Raw genomic sequence first — 21,832 nt, forward strand, 5'->3', positions numbered from 1 at the left:
ATAGGAAGCATATATTGATTTTTCACAAGTTTAATTGCAAAATGATAATAAAATTCAAGGCGAGACTGATAATAAGGCAACCTTTTTTTTTCTTAAGGAAGGGAAGGGTCAGGTTCCATATTTGCTGCAAAATTTCTGCAATTTTGACTTAAATGGGTAGAAAAATACACAGCAGCAAAATACAGCACATGTTACCTTACCTTTATGTATTTGGCTATTCAGTAGATTTTTTTCCTAAGCCATTATTTTTTTTTTTTATAACTGTAAATTTTAAATTTTACAAAATTGAAAACAAAGCGAAATAAAGATAAGGTATAAAGACAATAATAGAAATCATAACTTACCAATGCCAAGTATATATAGCAAAGTTATGGATTCACAATAACAATTAGCAGCATTGTCACTATGTTTCCATAAACAATTCAGGCTATTATTTAACATTTAGTTAATTCAGTCAATAGAAAATAGATTGAGCATACCATTCTTCCCATGGTAAACTAGCTTTCCAATGCGACCATTATAACACCCTTGCTGTGCATAATCCATTGTAAATAAAGAAAAAGAAAAATTAAAAATGAAAGAAGAAAGAAAAAAAAAGTAAAAAGGAAATAAAAGTAGTTATAGGTAAAATTTAATATTTTTCCTAAGCCATTATTAATTCTATCCAGCTTCCTCTTGCTGATGGCCATCTGCTAAACTCTGGCAACGTGTTTCTGTTTCGGTTGTCAGCAGTAAGGGATCATGTACACCAAGATATTTCTTGTCATTTTTAAAATAGTTACAATTCTTTGAATCATACGCCTCTATTTTAACATTAACAAACACTGCAGTACAGAACTTTTCATGCAATGCGAAAAAAAACTAAATCCTGCTTTGATTCGCTTCATGAAGTAAAATGCACATGGAATTCATTACACTAAATTAAAGACTTGTGACTTGGAGAAAAATAAAATATTTTACTTTTCTTTTAAGAAAAAAAAACGGATCGGATCCAGACTGGTCTTCTTGTGTGCAGAAATGATCACGCTTTATCATATTAAAATTCCAGAAGTATAACTCAATCAGCATGAAGGCCGTTCCTGTGATCCCTTTACTGAGGTGGATACCATATGCTGCACCTGGACGCCGGAGATTAGATCACTATAAAGCTGGTACATGAGAGCCTAGTGGGACAGACATTTGTTTTAGCAGATAATTAACACCTTACAGTCAATCACTATACACCAGAAGTTCTGTAAATGAAATGCATGAGTGAAGTGCCCGAAGTTATTTTCTAAGACATTTTCAACATGTTTTAGTAATTTCATAAATTGTTTACAGGTGATGTATCCAAATTAACAAGATGGATGGATGGCAATATAACTGCATGAAAAAACTACACAGGTTTTTTCTGTAGTCTGTAACTAAACATGAGCGATATTTTGAAAAATTCGATTTGGCCGATTTGCCGAATAAAAAAAAAAAATGTATATGATCCAAATAAATTGTCTGTGAATGTATTTTAAAAAAGTGTGTATGTGTTTTTCACTTTTTTTCTCTATTTTTTTAGGTAGTACTACTACTCCTAGCATGGACCAGACTGTTCCATGATGGGAGTAGTAGTACCTGTGTTATTAGACAGATCTCCCTGGGTGTCACTCCTGACATGCTGCAATCGTCCTGTATAATGTATAAATGCGGGCGGCTTTCTCTCATCTAGATAGGACGATCGCATCAGGTGTCTGGAGTGATGCCTGCTGTGATCTGTCCTCAACTGCAGATACTACTGTTCCCAACATGGAGCACACTCTGCTCCATGCTGAGAGCTGTAGTACCTGCATTAAGAGATCACAGCGGGTGTCACTTCTGACACCCGATGCGATCATCCTGTATAATGTATAGATGCGGGCGGATGGCCGCTCTTCTTTGGTCCCACTGTAGTATGAGTATATGCCATATACATACCTATTATTCATATTTACCACAGAGAGCTGTGATTGGCTGGAACCATCTGGCCAATCACATCACTGGCCGGCCGGAGTATAGTGCAGAGATGCGAGCGCAGGAGAAAGCCGCTCCATCTCTGCAATAGAAAGGACAATCGCATCGGGTGTCGGGAGTTAAACCTGCTGTGATCTGTCTATTAGTACAGGTACTACAGCTCCCATCATGGAACAGTCTGTTCCATGCTGGGAGTAGTAGTACTACCTAAAAAATTTAAAAAATAGAGAGAAAAAAGTGAAACACACATACACACACTTTATTAAACACTATTAAAACACATTACTAATATAAAAAAATATTTGGAAGAAGAGATGTTGCTGGCCTCTCTATACCCTTGCCTGACCTGCACCCCTGTGTAATATAGATAAGTTATATAACAAAATAATACATTATGAAGGAATAATATATGTATGGAAAAGGGGATACAGCTGGCTTCTCTGTGTATCTGTCCGTGCCGTGAGCTGAAACTGCAGACAGCTGCCCCCAATTCACAGCAATTCGATCATAAGCAGTCATAAGTTGTTCTATTCACTGACAGTTTTCTTTTCCACAGGTTGACATTGAATAGAATAACTAATGATCAGGACTAACAGCGAAAATTCTCACCCCCCTACCAGTGCAGAGGTCAGTATAGGCTTTTCTCAGGCGTGTAATACATCACTATAAGGCTAGGATTCCACTTAGGTTTTTTCCCACCAGCAAAATTGCCAGGTGATTTTACCTTTGTGAGGAAATTGCATTTTTTACCCCTTTGGCAGTTTCCCTGCAGGTGTTTTTTCATTGGGTACCACAAAAAAAGATGCAGGAATGGTGCAGTAGGGATGTCTGAATTTGTAGGAAATTATTTCATGTGTTTGAAAACAAAATTGTTATTTCTATTTTTTATTTCTTCTTTATTTTCTCTTTGTAATGTTTGATTTAACTTTATAATTTTTTAAACACCCAAGAAAGGAGTCCAATTTTTTTTTAAATTCTGCCAGAGCTTAGAAAATCATTAACTAGACCACAGTAGATGGATTTATTTTGCAAAAATTTTTAATAAGGGGCTATAGTGATTAAAAGTACCACTATTAAATATACTAGGTTTATATGCAAAATACAAGCCATACAGCATATGTACCATTGCGCCCGGAGCACCTTTCGTTATGCTGTACGAGTGTATTTTGTATATAAACCTAGTATATTTAATAGTGGTACTTTTAGTCACTATACCCCTTTATTAAAAAATGTTAGCAAAATAAATCCATCCCGGCAGAACTGTACAACTGGCTGATTCAATCTTCTGCACACAGCAGTGTAAACTATTTCTGCGGAACATCACAGATAGAAATATTAATGATATATATATATATATATATATATATATATATATATATGCACCAGTCTGAGAATATTATTTGTCTATTCTAACCTTTTCTGTAATGCTATATTACAGTATTCTATTCATTTTCACAGGCTGCTTTGCATGTAAAATATCAGCTGGTCGGGGCTCTCAGTTCCCTGCCCGCTCACAAAAATTGTTCACTGCTTTTTAACAAAAAAATTTCATTTTAAAACATTAAAATTTTGTTGCCTACAAATTCAACAATGGCCACAGTATCAGTTTTACATATTTTAATTGTTTATTTTTGTGATACATAAGGAAATTATTGAAATCCACATAGCAGACTTTTTTTCTTTTCATAGCAGAGCTGAAATAATCATCAATAAACCGCTACAAGGGTCACAGGTTAAATATGTGGTAAAGCACAGGACCACAGACCTACTTATTATGCAGATTAATTGTGGTTAACCACATATTTAACCTGTGACCTTTGCAGATACTGTGGTTTAGTTAATGATTTTCTCGGCTCTGGCAGAATAGAATAAAATGTAGACTCCATTCTTGGGTGTTTAAAAAATTATAAAGCCACCAAAAAAATTAATAAAAAAGAATATGGTCTCCAAACAGATGAAATAATTCCCTACAAATTCAGACATCCCTACTGCATCATTCCTGCATCTTTTTTTGTTTTTATGGTACCCAATGAAAAAAATGCCTCAAGAGAAACTGACAAAGGGGTAAAAATGCAATTTCCACATAAAGGTAAAAACGTCAAAATGCAGGAAAAAGCTGTGGCAGTTTTCCTAGCAGTTTTTCCTGGCGTTTTTGATTTTGGGAAAAAAAACCTCAGTGGAATCCTAGCATTATAGTGATGAATTACACGCCTGAGAAAAGCCTACACTGGCCTCTGCATTGGCGGGGGTGGGGTGAGAGAATTTTTGCTGTTAGTCCCAATCATTAGTTGTTCTATTCAATGTCAACCTGTGGAAAAGAAAACTCAGTGAATAGAACAACTTATGACCACTGCTGATAGAGTTGCTGTGAATTGGGGGAAGCTGTCTGCAGTTTCAGCTCATGGGGCGGACAGATACACAGAGAGGCCAGCTGTATCCCCTATTCCATACATATATTATTCCTTCATAATGTATTATCATTTTGTTATATAACTTTTATCTATATTACACAGGGGTGAAGGTTAGGCAAGGGTATAGAGAGGCCAGCAACATCTCTTCTTCCAAACAATTTTTTTTTTTATTAGTAATGTATTTTATTTTGTTTATATTAAATAATTTCCCACAGAGAGCTATGATTGACCAGATTGTTCCAGCCAATCACTGCTCTCTGTGGGAAATATGAATAATAGGTATGTATATGGCATATACTCATACTACAGTGGGACCAGAGAAGAGCGGCCACCCGCCCGCATCTATACATTAAACAGGACGATCACATCGGGTGTCAGAAGTGACATCCGCTGCGATCTGTCTATTAATGCAGTAGTACCTGCAGTTGAGGACTCCTGACACCCGCTGCGAACGTCCTATCTATTGCAGAGATACGAAAAAGTCGCTCGAATCTATACATTATACAGGACGATCACAGTGGATGTCGCTAATGAAGAAATCCGTTATTTAGAATCGAGTCAAAGTTCTGATCCGGTCCGAATCGAATTATTCATGAAATTCGGAACTAATCCGTCTTCGCTCATCTCTATCTGTAACCATGGAAGCACATAGATCTCCTTAAATGAAAACTGTCAGCAAAGTCCCCCGCTAGTGGTACTGGCTGGTAGTGCGGTTGACACTGATTAAAATGATGCTAACCATGCCCAGATTATTTTTCTGATTATGCAAATGGAAAGCAAGTGGCCCAGGCAGGGTTACAATCCTTGCCTCGGGCACTGTGACATCAGCACTCAATACTAATTAATACTTACTGCATTTGCTTACCCCCCCCTCCCTTCTCCCCACTCTGTATTCATGTCTACTGCACATGTGCCCTCAAAATACATTATATGTGTGTACATATACATACAGTCATGGCCGTAAATGTTGGCACCCCTGAATTTTTTCTAGAAAATGAATTTATCACAGAAAAGGATTGCAGTAACACATGTTTTGCTATACATGTTTATTCCCTTTGTGTGTATTGGAACTAAACCAAAAAAGGGAGGAAAAAAAGCTAATTGGACATGTCACAAAATTATTGGCACCCTTTCAAAATTGTGGAAGAATAAGATTGTTTCAAGCATGTGATGCTCCTTTAAACTCACCTGGGGCAAGTAACCGGTGTGGGCAATATAAAAATCTCACCTGAAAGCAGATAAAAAGGAGAGAAATTCACTTCGTATTTGCATTGTGTGTCTGTGTGTGCTACACTAAGCATGGACAACAGATAGAGGAGAAGAGAACTGTCTGAGGACTTGAGAACTGATTCAGCAAGCTGGAGGTGGATCCTCTGTGTCAGAGAGGGATTGGCGTGGACCGTGTCGGTGGACCGGTTCTAGGGTTGCTACTGGTATTCACCAGAGCCCGCCGCAAAGGGGGATGGTCTTGCTGCGGCGGTAGCAACCAGGTCGTATCCACCGGCAACGGCTCAACCTCGCTGACTGCTGAGAAGGCGTGGGACAGAAGGACTAGACAATGGCAAGGTCAGACGTAGCAGAAGGTCGGGGCAGGCGGCAAGGTTCGTAGTCAATGGCAATAGCAGAAGATCTGGAACACAGGCTTTGGACAACACTAAACGCTTTCTCTGGCACAAGGCAACAAGATCCGGCAAGGAAGTGAAGGGGAAGTGAGGTTAAATAGACAGGGAGCAGGTGGAGGCTAATTAGACTGATTGGGCCAGGCACCAATCATTGGTGCACTGGCCCTTTAAATCCTAGAGAGCTGGCGCACGCGCGCCCTAGGGAGCGGAGCCGCGCGCGCCAGAATGTGACAGCCGGGGACCGGTAAGTGGCTTGGGATGCGATTCGCGAGCGGGCGCGTCCCGCTATGCGAATCGTATCCCCATTGTGAATGTCAGTGCAGCGCTCCCGGTCAGCGGGTCTGACCGGGGCGCTGTAGAGAGGAGAACGCCGCGAGCACTCCAGGGAGGAGCAGGGACCCGGAGCGCTCGGCGTAACAAGAACCAAAATTGTGGAATAAAAATCAACAATCCAAAGGTTACAAGTCCATCTCCAGAGATCTAGATTTGCCTTTGTCCACAGTGCGCAACATTATCAAGAAGTTAGCTACAGTGCCATGGGTTGCAAATCTCCATGGGCATGAAATCAAGAAAAAAATTGATGAAAGGTGTCAACGCAGGATAGTCCGGATGGTGGATAAGCAGCCCCAAACAAGTTCCAAAGATAGTTTGTGCTGACATTGATGCTCCCTGAACCCGCAGGACAGCTTGAATATCTGTCAACATTTAAATGAAATGCTATGGCAGGAGACCCAGGAGGACCCCACTGCTGACACAGACATAAAAAAGCAATACTACATTTTACCAAAATGAACCTGAATAAGCCAAAATCCTTCTGGGAAAACGTCTTGGGGACAGATGAGACCAAGATAGAGCTTTTTGGTAAAGCACATCATTCTACTGTTTACCGAAAACGGAATGAGGCCTACAAACAAAAGAACACAGTACCTACAGTGAAATATGGTGGAGGTTCAATGATGTTTGGGGGTTGTTTTGCTGCCTCTGGCACTGGGTCCCTTGAATGTGTGCAAGGCATCATAAAATCTGAGGATTACCTACGGATTTTGGGTCGCACTGTACAGCCCAGTGTGTCAGAAAGCTGGGTTTGCATCCGAGATCTTGGGTCTTCTAGCAGTACAAAAATACGTCAAAAAGCACACAGAAATGGATTGCAACAAAGCGCTGGAGAGTTGTGAAGTGGCCAGCAATGAGTTCAGATCTAAATCCCATTGAACATCTGGGGAGAGATCTTAAAAATGCTGTTAGGAAAAGGTGCCCTTCCAATAAGAGAAATCTGGAGCAGTTTGCAAAGGAAGAGTGGTCCAACATTCTGGCTGAGAGGTGTAAGAAGCTTATTGATAGTTATAGGAAGCGACTTATTTCAGTTATTTTTTTCCAAAGGGTGTGCAACCAAATATTAAGTTAAGGGTGCCAATAATTTTGTTCAGACCATTTTTGGAGTTTGGTGTGACATTATGTCCAATTTGATTTTTTTCCTCCCTTTTTTGGTTTAGTTCCATTACACACAAAGGGAATAAACATGTGTATAGCAAAACATGTGTTACTGCAATCCTTTTCTGTGAGAAATACTTAATTTTCTAGAAAAATTTCAGGGGTGCCAATGACTGTACATATATATCTATATACTGTACATATGTAAATACTCCAAGTAAATGCAGCACTACTTCACCGTTCAAATATATGGTGCCAGCACCCCAGATTTGATCTCAGTCCATTTAGACATCCACAGCAATGGTGCAGTACTCCAATGTGGCAAAAAAGTGAATTTATTCTCTCATGTCAAAATAAAGATAGCAACGTTTCAGCTCCTCCATGGAGCCTTTTTAAAGCATGCCAGCATTGTCAAGCCTTTGCTCTGCCAGCATTGTCATCCTCCTGTTTTTATGTGACACTGGAATGAAGATATTAAAGGGGTACTCCGGCCTTAAGACATCTTATCCCCTATCCAAAGGACTGTGTACAAACAAAGCTCTTAATGTGGAGTACCACAGAAGAGCTTAAAAAGTACCTGGCACCAAATAAACTTTTCTAAACTAACTCAGGCTATGTTTCCTAACTACTCCTAACACTCCTCCCACCCTTAAAAATAATTCAGAGCATTAAAAAGCTCTGTATCATACTTTTATTCTTGCTCACATAAAGCAATCTCCCAGCAGAAGAAAGTGAGCGTTTCCCAGCAGGCATAATATCACTGAAGCCTGCTGAGGGACCACTTCCGCCCACATTGTTGCAGCACTGTGATGAATAGAAGACCTCAGGCTCTGTGCAGCTTTCTGTGAGGCCTTGTCCAGCTTTCAGTGAGGCTCTGTGCATGTTTTAGTGAGGCTCTTTGCAGCTGTCAATCAAGCTTAGTGCAGAGAAGCACTTCCTGACTTTGTTCTCCTGCCAGGCCGGGAGGAGACCAAACTTACTGTATTAATTGAAGGGAACCGAACAGAGTCACTTAGTGGCTGTTTTTTTCTATCACATATTAAACATATTTATGTTGATAATTTTCAAAGCAAGTGAATGGGAAAGTGTCTGCTAATTACACAAGGAACACTATATTAAAAGTTTTATTTGGTGACAGGTACTCTTTAAGCTTTATGATAAATCCTATGTTAGTTGGGATAGCAAGACAGTAAATATATGTTTTTCTCTTTTTTTGCTCTACATAGTGCATAGTAGTGGGAGTGTCATGGTCTGGGGCTGCATGAGTGCTGCTGGCTCTGGGAAGCTACAATTCATTGAGGGAACCATGAATGCCAACATGTACTGTGACATCCTGCAGCAGAGCATGATCCCCTCCCTTTGGAGACTGAGCAGTATTCCAACATGATAATGACCCCAAACACCTCCAAGACGACCACTGACTTGCTAAGGAAGCTGAGGGTAAAGGTAATGGACTGACCAAGCATGACTCCAGACCTTTAGCCTATTGAGCATCTGTGGGGCACCCTCAAACTGACGGTGGGGGAACAAAAGGTCTTTAACATCCTTCAGGGTTGTGGTGGAGGCGTGGAGGTGGACTCTAGTGGCAAAGTGTGAAGCAAATAATGGTGGCCACACAAAATATTGACACTTTGATCCCAAATCGGACATTTCCACTTAGAGGTGTACTTCTGATGCCAAGGATTAGACATGGCACTGTGTTAAGTTATTCTGAGGGAACACAATGTTAAACTCTGTTATACAGGATGTGTACTCACTTCTTACACATGAAAGATACTCACTTATGTAAGATGCTGAAATATATATATTTATATTCAGTGATATTTGGTACACCTGTTACTTATATGTCAACTAAACAGATGAAGACAAGAATGTCATTTTTGCTTTTCTTTTCCCTCAAGGTTCAGGTAGTCTGTATGTACAAAACCATAGATTTTGAATTAAAGGGTTTTTTTTGTTGGTTTTTTTAAGAAAGTGATTTTGAAATAAACAATCACATACTCACCTGCCTCTATCCCTACAGCTGCTGATTCCATAGAGCTCCTGATTCCTTAAACATGTAATTCTTGCTGGAAATGCCTGATCCATTAAAAAAAAAAATTTAGTAAATCACAGGTATTACCTTTTAAGACTGTTTGTTTGTAAAGATGCTGTATTTCTCATTATAGATGCATTTAAACAATGCTCTAAAGGTGGACATAGTGTTTATCACATATTTAAAAAAAATGCTTATAGAGGCATGAAGATGCAATCAGAGAATAAAGAAATCCATATGAGAGGGAATTGGCTTATTACGAACGATTCTGCTTTGTTGTGTCCAAACAAGGCAGGGTGTGTGAAAAGAGAATTTGTCCAATGTAATTTCAAGTTAGATGTGTAGTAATAGACTGTGATGGTCTCTGATGAGTCCTTGAGTTGATAAATTGTTGATGTGCGATGGTTGTTTCTAATTATTTAATTTCATCCAGAGCAACTAGCCCCAAATATTTATGTTAGAAACAGAGTTTTACATCATGACTATAAAGTGGTTGCAATAAATAAATTTTTTTCTTTATTAAACTAGAACTTTTTGGTTTACTTTTTGGGGTAATGTTTTAGGTTCATTAATGAGAGCTCCAATATAATACAAAGTTTTACTTTTGAAATGAAACAATGAAGCACATATTTGTAGGGAATATTGTGTTGGAGAAGACTTCATATTTGTGAAAACTGTTAGGTACCGAATACAAGGTATAGGTGTAACTCTGTCCTTTTTAACACGAATAAGGCAAGTAGGCTGGTGTATCAACTATGCCAAACATGTCCATGCCATTACTTCAACTAGGCTTCTACCAGTTCTCTTCAACTGTTTCCTCTCAGGGTTCTCTGGGCAAGTGTTACGTTTCTAAAAACCCTTGACATGTCAGACAGATAAGTCAAATGTTTTGGTTAGTCATGGGCTGAAACCCCCACGGATTGATAAATATAGGTAATTTCTTGCTATCAGTCTGATCAAGAGGGTAGCCAGCGAGTGAAGTGCACAGCCACGCGCTTCTCCCAGCTATAACAATCAATCGACGGGGGTATCACCACTGGGACCAGTTGTTTTTGGGGTTTTTTGTTTTGTTTTTTTAAATGATTGTAATGTTTTAAAACATTATGGCACCTGGCACATACTAGGGCTCGGTTCACACCGCGTTTTTGCAATACAGTTCCCGTATCAGGTTTTTGATAAAAAAAACGGATTCCTCAAAATCTGACGAAACTGTATCAAAACGTGTGTACAAATTATAAACCGCATACGGTTGAAAACTGTATACGGTTTGAAAAGAAGTATATGTTTTTAACTTTTCACTCCATTATGAATAAAGTTTCACTTGTTTGATTGAAATTCCAAGAAAAAATAAACTGTGCAAAGTTAAAAACCGTATGGCGAAAACCAGATGGAACCGTACGAACATATGGTTTTGTACAATTCCCATTGACTCCCATGTCCCTATACAGTTTTTTACCCGGACCAAAAACCGTGGTAGGCTAAGGTTTTAGGTATGGGAAAAAAACTGACAAAACCGTACAGGATGCAAAACAGACACAACCGGATGCATACGGTATTCAAGGGAGAGTCAATGCATACGATTTTCAATGCGGTGTTGTACGGTTTTACATTTATTATGAGAATGGAGTGCAACCAAAACCACTGAAGATACTTTTACAGGTTATCGTGATTTATAATATTCATTGTTCAGTGCTGCTGAGGAAGGACAGGTATCTGGGGAAGTGGTCATATGGGTACTTATTGAATCCTATGGAGGGTGTCATGGAATGCAGGACATTTAGTTATATGACCAGACAGAGGACATTCCCACTAATTTTGTTTTTGTCATTTGTTTGTAAAACTTGCTGTTATTTTTAACAAAAAAAAAGAAAACAAGAGAATATCGCTTGAAGTTAATATTATCCACAATTTTAATAAATCAGAGAACAAGACATAATAAGATACATTAAAAGCTGATTAAAAAGAGGAATCAATACATAAGAATGACATCACCAGGGTCTCAGAGAAAGGTTTAAGAATTAAAACGTCAGAAACAAATGGCCAGAAAATTATATAGAGGGTATACAAAAGAGTGCAAGTAAACACAGGTATAATGTGCATAGTCCACATATAAAATGCCAAATGCATCCAATGCAAACAAGGTACACGGAAGAACATTCACTACAGTATCAAAGACACTTAGGTAAGCAAGAATCAAAAACTGTGAGACCCAGGGGGAAGACACTACAACACCATTTCGGTACAAAGAACGTTCTTCTGGGAGTTCAGGAGACAGTGTCCGTTATAGCTAAAACGTGCAGGGGATTGTCAAGGATTGCTTCTGTAACCTTACACTTTACATATACATATATATATATATATATATATATATATATATATATGCAAGTATATGTTGACAGGCCAGGGCTTTAGAAATAGGAATGTGTAAATCTATTGGCAGGCTCAATTTGACCTTTTCTTGACTTCTAAATAGTCACAAAAATAGAAGACTGGATTTCTCTTATTAATCTTATCAATTGATTAGGTTTATACTACAATGGTGGTCTGTTAGAGTGAGTAAATCCATTGGATAGGCTCAATTTGACTCTTTCTTGACTTCTAAAATAGTCACAGCCATGCAATTAAGACTTTATTTACCATCCCATAGGCATTTCATGTGAAAAATTCAGCCTTCCACGCTACTGCTCAGCTCCCATCTTTGTGGAGTACTTAGTCTTTCAGTATACCCTAGAAGACTACCCAGCATTCTCCCTGTTTCCCCTGCACCAGCACAACCATCTTCATCCTCACACCTGTATATCTAGCTTTTACAGTTTGCCTCCCCAAACAGGAACTGTTAAATGTAGAAGTGTGACTACAAAGGACTGGTACTTGTATTTTCTTATACAGCTAAGCCTGAAGATAACCTGTTGCCTCCTCCATGTTAATTTCAGTGTTGCAGAAGATGTCCGCTTACAACAGGGGCATCAATATTTAAACATTGTGGGAGAATTAAAGGGCATCTCCAGTACGGAACATCTTATCCCCTATCCAGAGAATAGGGGATAAGTGTCTAATTGCAGGGGGTCCGTCAGCTGGGACCCCGCAACCACTGTCGACCACAACATGAAGTAGTGGCTGATACGCCCCTCCATGTATCTCTATAGGAGAGCCAGAGATACAGCGTTCGTGTATCTCCGGCTTTCACAAAGAGATACATGGAGGGGTGTGTCGACCATGCCATGGTCAACAGTAATCCGTGCACAAAGCAGAGGTCGCTCCTTGCATGGAAAGAGACGGGGTACCAGGAAGGAGACTGCAGGGGGGCCCAGCAATCTGCCCCCCCTGCGATCAGAAACTTCTCTATCCTGTGTACAGGAGTTCCCCTTTAACTGTTTACGTAAGACATACAGAGTGCATCAAGAAGAGAATAACCAAGCATAGTAAATTACATCATAACCATATGCGCATTATTTAAAGTATTATTCTGACTTAGAATTGCTTAAAAGTGTCAGATAGCAGGGGGTTCCCCATGATCCCCACAACTGGGGCCCTAGGCCTTTGTTTTGAATGGAGTAGGGAGCTATGCAAAAAAAAAAAACTCTGCTTCATTTAATCTCTATGGGAGCCATTGATGATAGCCAAGGCCTGTACTCTGTGCTCTTCTGCAGCTCCATAGACAATGAATGTAGCGGCACCATGCATTCATAACAAGGGCCCCATTTTGGAGATGGCTTGGATAAGTAATTTTAAGCTGGACTACCCCTTTAATATTAACTGATAATACTGCGCCATCTACTTTAAGTTCAATATACTTTTGCCAGCATATAATAAACCTGTAGCTGTTTCTTATATTTCAACACTCAAGTCCTCAGCAGTCACATGACCTCAATGGACTGGCAACCTGTTCAGTCCCAAGTAGTGACGTAATGAATAATGATGCAACATGAACATCAAAGGGGAGGGGGACAGGCCTTAGTCACATGGTTCTGTGTCTTTATATAGCAGTGCAAGACAAAACTACAGAATTTTCTGTGCCATGCAGTTTAGGATATATAGCAGCACAATAGGACTTCTGGATATGAATTAGTGCATTACTTTAATAAAATAAATGAACTGTATAGCCCGCCCCCAGACAACCCCTTTAATATTTTACCCTACTTTTTTGCTCTATCAGTATCATATTAGACCATGATGAAGACCATATTAATAGGCCAAATCTGTCTATAAGAACAATGCATGTACTAGATTACAGTTTATTATAGTATTCCTATACTAGGCAGCAGTATGTGACATTTTAAAGGAAAACTGTCATATATTTTCTCCCACACTATCCACAGGTACCGGTGGATAGTGTGGGAGACGCTGAACATTTTGAGTCCTACCTTGCCCGGATGCGCTGCACTGTTCGCCCGTTATAGCAGTTTTTCTGTATATTTAAATTAGCTGCTAACTGGCACAGGCGGGGTTAGTGCCTTCCTCTGGCACTGTGATGTAACCGCTGCCCGGCCCGCAGCACCGCCCGGCTAATGAATATTCATATAATGTTTTACACTCTCCTCCTCATCCCGGCCGATACTGCGCATGTGCGGGATTTACTCCAGCACTGCTCCGGACTAATGAAGCAGCGCTGAAGGCCGCTTCCGGGTATAGTAGGAAATCCTGCACATGCGCAGTATCGGCCGGGATGAGGAGGAGAGTGTAAGACCTTATATGAATATTCATTAGCCGGGCGGCGGTTATGTCACAGTGCCAGATGAAGGCAGTAACCCCGCCCGTGCCAGTTAGCAGCTAATTTAAATATACAGAAAAACTGCTATAACGGGCAAACGGTGCAGCGCATCCGGGCAAGGTAGGACTCAAATTGTTCAGTGTCTCCCGCACTATCCACCGGTACCTGTGCATAGTGCGGGGAAAAACATATGACAGTTTTCCTTTAAAGCTGTTTTTTAATGTTTTATACATATGTTTTAACATTTACATTTTTTTGTTACTATTTCAAATCATTTGTTTCTTTTTATAATCTACTGCAGTTTAATTCTGTAATTTCGGCATGTAACCTAAATCTCACTTGCACAGTTTGTCACCAGTATTGAATGTATATAACTGGGAACAGTGGTGCACAATCCAAACAAAGCAAGCAACAGTATAAGTGACGAAAGTATAAAAGACTGCACTCACCAATCAGAAGGTAGCTTTATTCAATCAGAAGCAGCATTACAGGCACAGGCGGGTAAGGCAAGGTGAGGCGGAGGCAACCAACGGTTGCCTCCGCCTCACCTTGCCTTAACCGCCTGTGCCTGTAATGCTTCTTCTGATTGAATAAAGCTACCTCCTGGTTGGTGAGTGCCGTCTTCTATACTTTCTTCGCTTAGAGTATTAAATGTATAGTTTTTAATATAAATATTATGCCTTTGCTTCTATGTTGACTTTTCCTGACTGTAATTAATTATTGACAGAATGAAAAGAAAACAACCCTGGAATACCACGATAAAGCTTTTTCCAATTTTGAGAACTTTTCCCCACTTTCGAACATGAAGTTGTTAGCCAGGATTTTATTATCGTCTCCATTCATTCCGGGCAATATATTGAGTCACAAGAGTGATCCTTGGTCATTAAAGCAAACGTGGGAATCTGACATTCGCCCTTGGATGTAAGGGCAGAACAATTGTTACATTACCACCACCTATTTTGATGGAATGACACTGGTTCAAAACACAATAGGGGGCAATAGTTAAGCTTTATAAAAGTTGCTGTCAATATTGTTGAAAGTTGTTAAATGCTAACAGAGAGGACCAGACATTCCTCACTGCTCAATGGCCTCTCTCTTTATGTTGAATGTTCCTGCTGTGCTTCCAAATACCAACGTCTTATGAGATGTGCTTCTGGCTAGAGCCACCTACTAGCAAGAACCCTAACTAATACTTTTAGGAAAAGAATTTATTTTTTCCCATTTTGAATATATTTCCAGTTGTATTAATAATCAAACAACATAGGAACAATTACAAATTTCAGGTTATTCAGTTTAGACCCAAAAATCCCTGTTCTTTCGTCAAAAATAAAAATAGATTTTTGTAAAAAAAAACAGACAATAACGGATGCAAACAGTTGCTATCCATTTGGATCTGTTATTATTCAGTGAATAAACCAAAAAAATATATAATTTTCATTTTCCATAGACTTCAGTGTTAAATTTACTATATCCGTTTTTTTCTTCCGTGTTGTTGACAGAAGAAAAAATACTGCATGTGCCGTCTTTTCTGCCGTCAAAAAATGGAAATGAGTGCAGACGGGTACAAAAGGATGTAAACGGATAGTAACAATATCTCATTGACATGAATGGGATTTTTTTAAACTGTTTTTAATCTGTTTACAGCCTGCAAGTGCAGAACCGAAATGGGGATTAAAAAACGGGGACAGATGGCCGTAAACGTAAAGAAAATCTGACTTGTTCATGTTTCCATGTGTTCTTGTTTAACGACCATTTCTCTGCATTTTTATTACATGTTACAACTTTTTCCCATGTAGCGTACAGACGTATTCCTTCTCCCCGGAGAGTACTGTTCCTATAAGCGGATACATTTTATTTTTATACTGATATGGTTATCATTACTGCGCAGGTCTTGCTACATTTCTAGGACTGAGCATAGCTTCAATGGGAAAGAAAAACTCATTCATACAAAACTGCATAAAGTTTAAATATTCTTGTGTCTTTAGAAACATTTTGGTGGAATTTTAACAGAACACATACAGTTAATTATTTATTGTCTAGCCTAGTTCTGCTAACTAAATTGTATTTCTCAAAACATATATATTTCTACTTCCTGTCTGCCTGAGAGGCGGCAGTCCTGTTGGGGTTAAACCTGGCTGTCATTAAAAAAAAAAAAAATTCACAAAAATGTCTGCTAAATTCTGCTACTGCAGAGATCAAAGTGATGTTGTAGCAACGCTGTTTTATTACATCTTTTACAATGTAGTACAGCTAATCCTTTCTTTGTTTTTAGATACAAGCTAATGACTTTTTTCAAGAAGGTGCAAAAAGGTATGGAAAACCAAGACAACAGCTGAATGCTATCAGTAATTAAAAAAGCAATCCAGCCACTTGTCAGTGCAAAATATCAGTGCAAATTATTATCACCTGGTTCAGTCCCAACTGATGGCTACAAAAAGGTCAGCCAAGGTTTTGTCACAAGCCCCCACTCCTAAATTAAAGCCCACATGAAAGTAATAGCAACAGTGCATGCTTATCAGCCCCACTGTATATGTATGCTTAAATATAATATATCCCTCCCAGGTTTCATCCCAGAAGAAAAGGGGATGGAACCCCTTTTGTACCCCCTTAGGCTAGGTTTGCATCACACTTTTGCCCTATATAGTTCCCCGGGAAAGCTCCTGATAGAAGCTAAATGTGACCATAGGGGTACTTTGTCAGACTGATGCCAAAAGTGTAGTACAAAAAATGAAGTATGGCAGTGAAGTAGACTTAATTGTTCCATACCCCAGCATCTTTAAAAAAAAAAACATCTGAAGATGACAGGTGATTCCAAAACATCCACTGGAGCGCAGAATAGATTCCATCATGGGTTAGATATATGATATATAGAGTAAATTGAAAAGGAAAAACAGGCGTCCTGCACTCACCGTGTTAGCTCTGGTCAATCGGCTCCCATCTCGGGCTGCTCCTCCGGACCGGTGGACAAGGTAGCGTCGGCAGTCGCCTCTGAGCGCCCCACGCTACCTTGTCCACCGATCTGGAGGAGCAGCCCGAGATGGGAGCCGATTGACCAGAGCTAACACGGTGAGTGCAGGACGCCTGTTTTTCCTTTTCAATTTACTATATTGATTGCTACACATTTGTCCTAGCACCGCCGCACCTGAAATATCTGGTAACCTGCCTGTGCTGTTTCATTTTCCATCTCTAGGAACTGCGGTGATAAGGTATCGGTGCCACTTTTTACATTTTCTAACTGAGTACACACATATATATATATATATATATATATATATATATATATATATACACTGTATAGCTTTCTAATGAGTTTAGTCTACCAAGGGGTACTCCACCGAAAAACATCTTATCCCCTATCCTTCGGATAGGTGATAAGATGTCTGATCGCGGGGGTCCCACCACTGGGGACCCCCACAACCTCCAGATCGGCAGCAGCGGTGTACGGAACACGGAAGCTTGGAACTTCAGCGTTCATGACGTCACGCCATGCCCCCTCCATTCATGTCTATGAGAGGGGGTGTGACAGCTACTACAAGGCCGTCACGCCTCCTCCCATAGACATGAATAGAGGGGGGTGTGGCAGCTGTAGTCGCCAGTCATCCAGCAAGGAGCGGAGTTCGCTCCGTGCATGGAAGTTTGGGGTGCCATGCCGGAGATCAAAGGGTAGGGGATAAGTTGTCTGATTGCAGGGGTCCCATCGCTGGGGACCCCCGTGATCAGACATCTTGGATAGGGGATAAAATGTTTTTCAGTGCAGTACCCCCTTTAACACTTTTACCATGTCTGTATTAATTCCATTAAAGGGGTACTCCACTGGAAAACATGTTTTTTTTTTTTTTTTTTTTAATCAACTGGTGCCAGAAAGTTAAACATATTTGTAAACACCTTTGTCCATTTTAGGAACTGTCCAGAGCAGGAGAGGTTTGCTATGGGGATTTTCTTCTACTCTGGACAGTTCTTAAAATGGACAGAGGTGTCAGCAGAGAGCTCTGTGTTCCAAAAAGAAAACCATTTCCTCTGTAGTATTCAGCAGCTAATTAGTACTAGAAAGATTAAGATTTTTTAATAGAAGTAATTTACAAATCTGTTTAATTTTCTGGCACCAGTTGATTTAAAAAAAAAAAAAAAAAAAGGTTTCCACTGGAGGACCTTTGGACAGATTAGGCGCTGGGAGGGAACAGTGCTATGAACAATTATGTCATCGCTTGATTCTATCATTGTCAGCAGCACCTTAGCTTACATGGTGAGGGCTTCCAAATTACAATGATTTTTAGGCCTGTATATAGGTGCGATCAGCCAATGAAGGAGTATTTTCTTGTTCATGATAGCTGGGCTTTTTTCATGGGACAATGATCGACCCATTAGGCCAATAATCTACAAGACTCTTTACTGCCTGCATTCCATCATTAAAGGAAAAAATATGGGGGAGATTTATCAAAACCTGTGCAGAGGAAATGTTGACCAGTTGCCCATAGGAACCAATCAGGTTGATTTTTTTTTTAAAGGAGCAGAGGTCCAGAATAGGAGAGGTTTGCTATGGTGATTTTCTCCTACTCTGAACAGTGCCTAAAATCATAGAGCACTGTGGTCATACAGAAAGGAAATTCCAAAAGAAAAGAGCTTTACATTAGTGGTAAAATTTTATTGATATATTTAGCTTTTTTTGTAAAAGAAAAAAAAAATGAAAAGTTAGCATTTTTCTAGATTTGATATTTTCTGCTCGTATGAGAAATAGCCATGCCGTACCAAATTAATGATTAATTCACATCTACAAAATGTCTACTTTATGTTCCCATTATTTGATAAACATTCTTTTACTTTTTTAGAATGTTAGAGGGTTTAAAAGTTTAGTAGCAATTTTCCAGATTTTCAAGAAAATAGCAAAATCAGATTTTTCAGGGACCAGTTCAGCTCTGAAGTGGAATTGAGAGGCCTGTATGTTAGATATCCCCATAAATCACCCCATTTTATAAACTGCACCCCTTAAAGTAGTCAGAATGACAATAAAGAAGTTTATTAACCCTTTAAACTTCACAAAGATAAAAGCAAAGTGGAGGCGGAATTTAAAAATTTTAATCCATTTTTTCTGTAACACAGTAGGTGTTGACAAAGAAATAAAACTCAAGATTTATTCCCCAAATTTTGATGTATTTAGAAATATCCCACATGTGGCCTTTGTGCGCTACGTGTCTCTCACACAGGCCTCAGACATGTGGATTTTGGGGCATCCTTTTAGTTTAGGATATTTTGTTACAGGGGCCTTGGGGTGTAAAAATATTTTTTGGGAGACAAGTTGACGCTTTCATTGGTACCATTCTGCAGTACATGTGACACTGATCGTTTTTTATTTTATTTTTTATGAGGTGGTATACATTAAAAAAAATCTATTCGGAGGTTGTTTTTTATTTTTTAGGTCGTTCGTCATGTGGTATAAATGACATGTTAATGTTACACTGCAGGTTGATACGATTACGGCAATACCAAATTTATATACTTAAAAAAATGTTTTAGTTAATTTATGGTTTAAAATTATATATATATTTTTTTAAATCATATTTGTAAGTCGCCGCATTCTGTGAGCTGTAACTTTTTTATTTTTTCACTGACGCGATTGTGTGAGGACTCTTTTTTTTTTTGCGGGACATGTTGATTTATTTGAGGGAAATATTTTGGGGGGTGTATTATACACATATATAATTTAATTTATTATTTTTTATATTTTTTTTAATTCAAATTTTTTTATAATTTTTTTTAACTTTTTGTATTTTACACACTTATTTTACACACTTTTTATTTTTATTTTTTTTACTATTATACACATAATTCAATGGAGTATACATCTGTACTCCATTGAATTATGCCTATGTCTGTCAGTACTGACAAGCATAGGATAGATCAGTCCCTACCTTAGGTAGGGACTGATTGCTCATGTTGCCATGACAACGGAGGCCAGTGTAAGGCCTCCGGTTGCCATTGCAACCATCGGTGCTCTGATTTTACTTTGCAGATCGCCCATCAGTGACAGAGGGGGCTCCCTCTGTTACCCTAATAGACACTGTGGTCTCAGTGACCACAACGTCTACAGGGTTAACCCAGGATCGAAGCAGTGCCCTCGGGTGGCCTCCTTCGATGGGGCCCCCCTCACCACCGATCCCTTCACACAGTGAAGCGATGGAGGAGAGGGGGGAATGAGGAGACCCGCACCAGATCCCTGCTATTGGTCCGTCTGTACTGACAGACCAATAGCAGCGATCGCCGGCCGCGGACCACTGCACAGCACAGCTGCACTTAATAAACTGTCACAGCGACCGTTTATTCTCATTATGTACATGTATGTGGTTTTGCGGGAAGTCATCCCTAATCACCACGTACGTGTACCTGATTTTGCAGGAAGGGGTTAATAAACCCATCAGAGTATATTCCAGCTAAAAGACATGCTAAGCCATGGCACTTGAGCAGCTTGATCATGCCTCCTTGACACTTGACTGAGCAATAAAAAGGGTAGTAATTTAGTAATTTTTAGTAATAATACTAAAAGTTCGGCATCCACATTTCCTCCAATGAAGGTACAGTTTGCTTTTATACTCTAAAAAGTATCCAGCACTTAGTAGCAAATACAGCAGACAGATTCCTATTATTACCGTATATACTCGAGTATAAGCCTAGTTTTTCAGCACGATTTTTCGCTGCCTGCACATGAACGTCCCTGTGTGTCATCGTCAAGGCAATGTCACTAGCCCGGGGCAGGCCCGGAGCACAGAGAAGAGGGCCCCCCAGGTGAAAATGGACAGCCCAGAATGACTAACCCTTCCCACGGACGGTCCCTGCAGCATAGATGGCCCGGACCAGCTCACCCTTCCTTCCCACCGAGGGGAGGCGAGTAGAAAACTAAAGGGGGGTCTGGATGATGACAAAGGCTGCAGTGGTCTTCAACCTGCGGACTTCCAAAGGCTTCAAAACTACAACTCCTAGCTTGCCCGGACAGACGATGGCTGTCCGGGCATGCTGGGAGCTGTAGTTTTGCAACATCTGGAGGTCCGCAGGTTGAAGACCACTGATGATAGGGATTGACAGGCAGTGATGATGACGGGGGTCTGGATGATGACAGGGAGGGATGATTACATGGGGGATGATGTATTTCCCACCCTAGGCTTATAGTCGAGTCAATAACTTTTCCTGGGTTTTTGGGGTGAAATTAGGGGCCTCGGCTTATATTTGGGACGGCTTATACTCGAGTATATACGGTATGTAGTGAAGACTCCAGATATCACAGGGGGATAGATTCTTGTCTTTAGAAAAAGTTTTATTATTTTAAACTACAAACAAACACAATCTAAGAAAATAGTAATTTCTGTAGTGTTTTCAGTCAGATATATAATGGTATTATACAACTAAATAAACATACACGAGCCTGGACGGCGTCTGATCATCTGTTTTACTAAAATGGAGGAGAAGAGGGGGCGGGGGGGATAACTAACACAACAAGGCATAATAATCAACAGCAGCATCAGAGGTAAACATGGATCAGGGTTCTAAATCAATAACTAATATAGCTAATATTTACAATGACACTAAATATATACATTGCATATTTACACATACGTATCCGTATATACCAAATTTCTGTATTGCCTAACTACCT

General features: G+C 39.7%; 1 long non-coding RNA gene across 1 annotated transcript in view; it reads right to left on the reverse strand.

Annotated features, from left to right (window-relative positions):
- Window positions 1–768: 768 nt before the first annotated feature.
- The window catches only part of LOC130362591 (uncharacterized), a 121,706-nt gene continuing 100,642 nt past the window's right edge, over window positions 769–21,832 (reverse strand). The window contains exons 5-6 of the long non-coding RNA XR_008891481.1: window positions 9,450–9,523; window positions 769–1,163 (exon numbers count right to left, since the gene is read on the reverse strand). This is a non-coding gene — a long non-coding RNA (uncharacterized LOC130362591). The remainder of the gene's footprint in view (window positions 1,164–9,449; window positions 9,524–21,832) is intronic.

Source organism: Hyla sarda, chromosome 3, assembly GCF_029499605.1.
Source record: "Hyla sarda isolate aHylSar1 chromosome 3, aHylSar1.hap1, whole genome shotgun sequence".
In the NCBI taxonomy this organism is placed as follows: Eukaryota; Metazoa; Chordata; class Amphibia; order Anura; family Hylidae; genus Hyla; species Hyla sarda.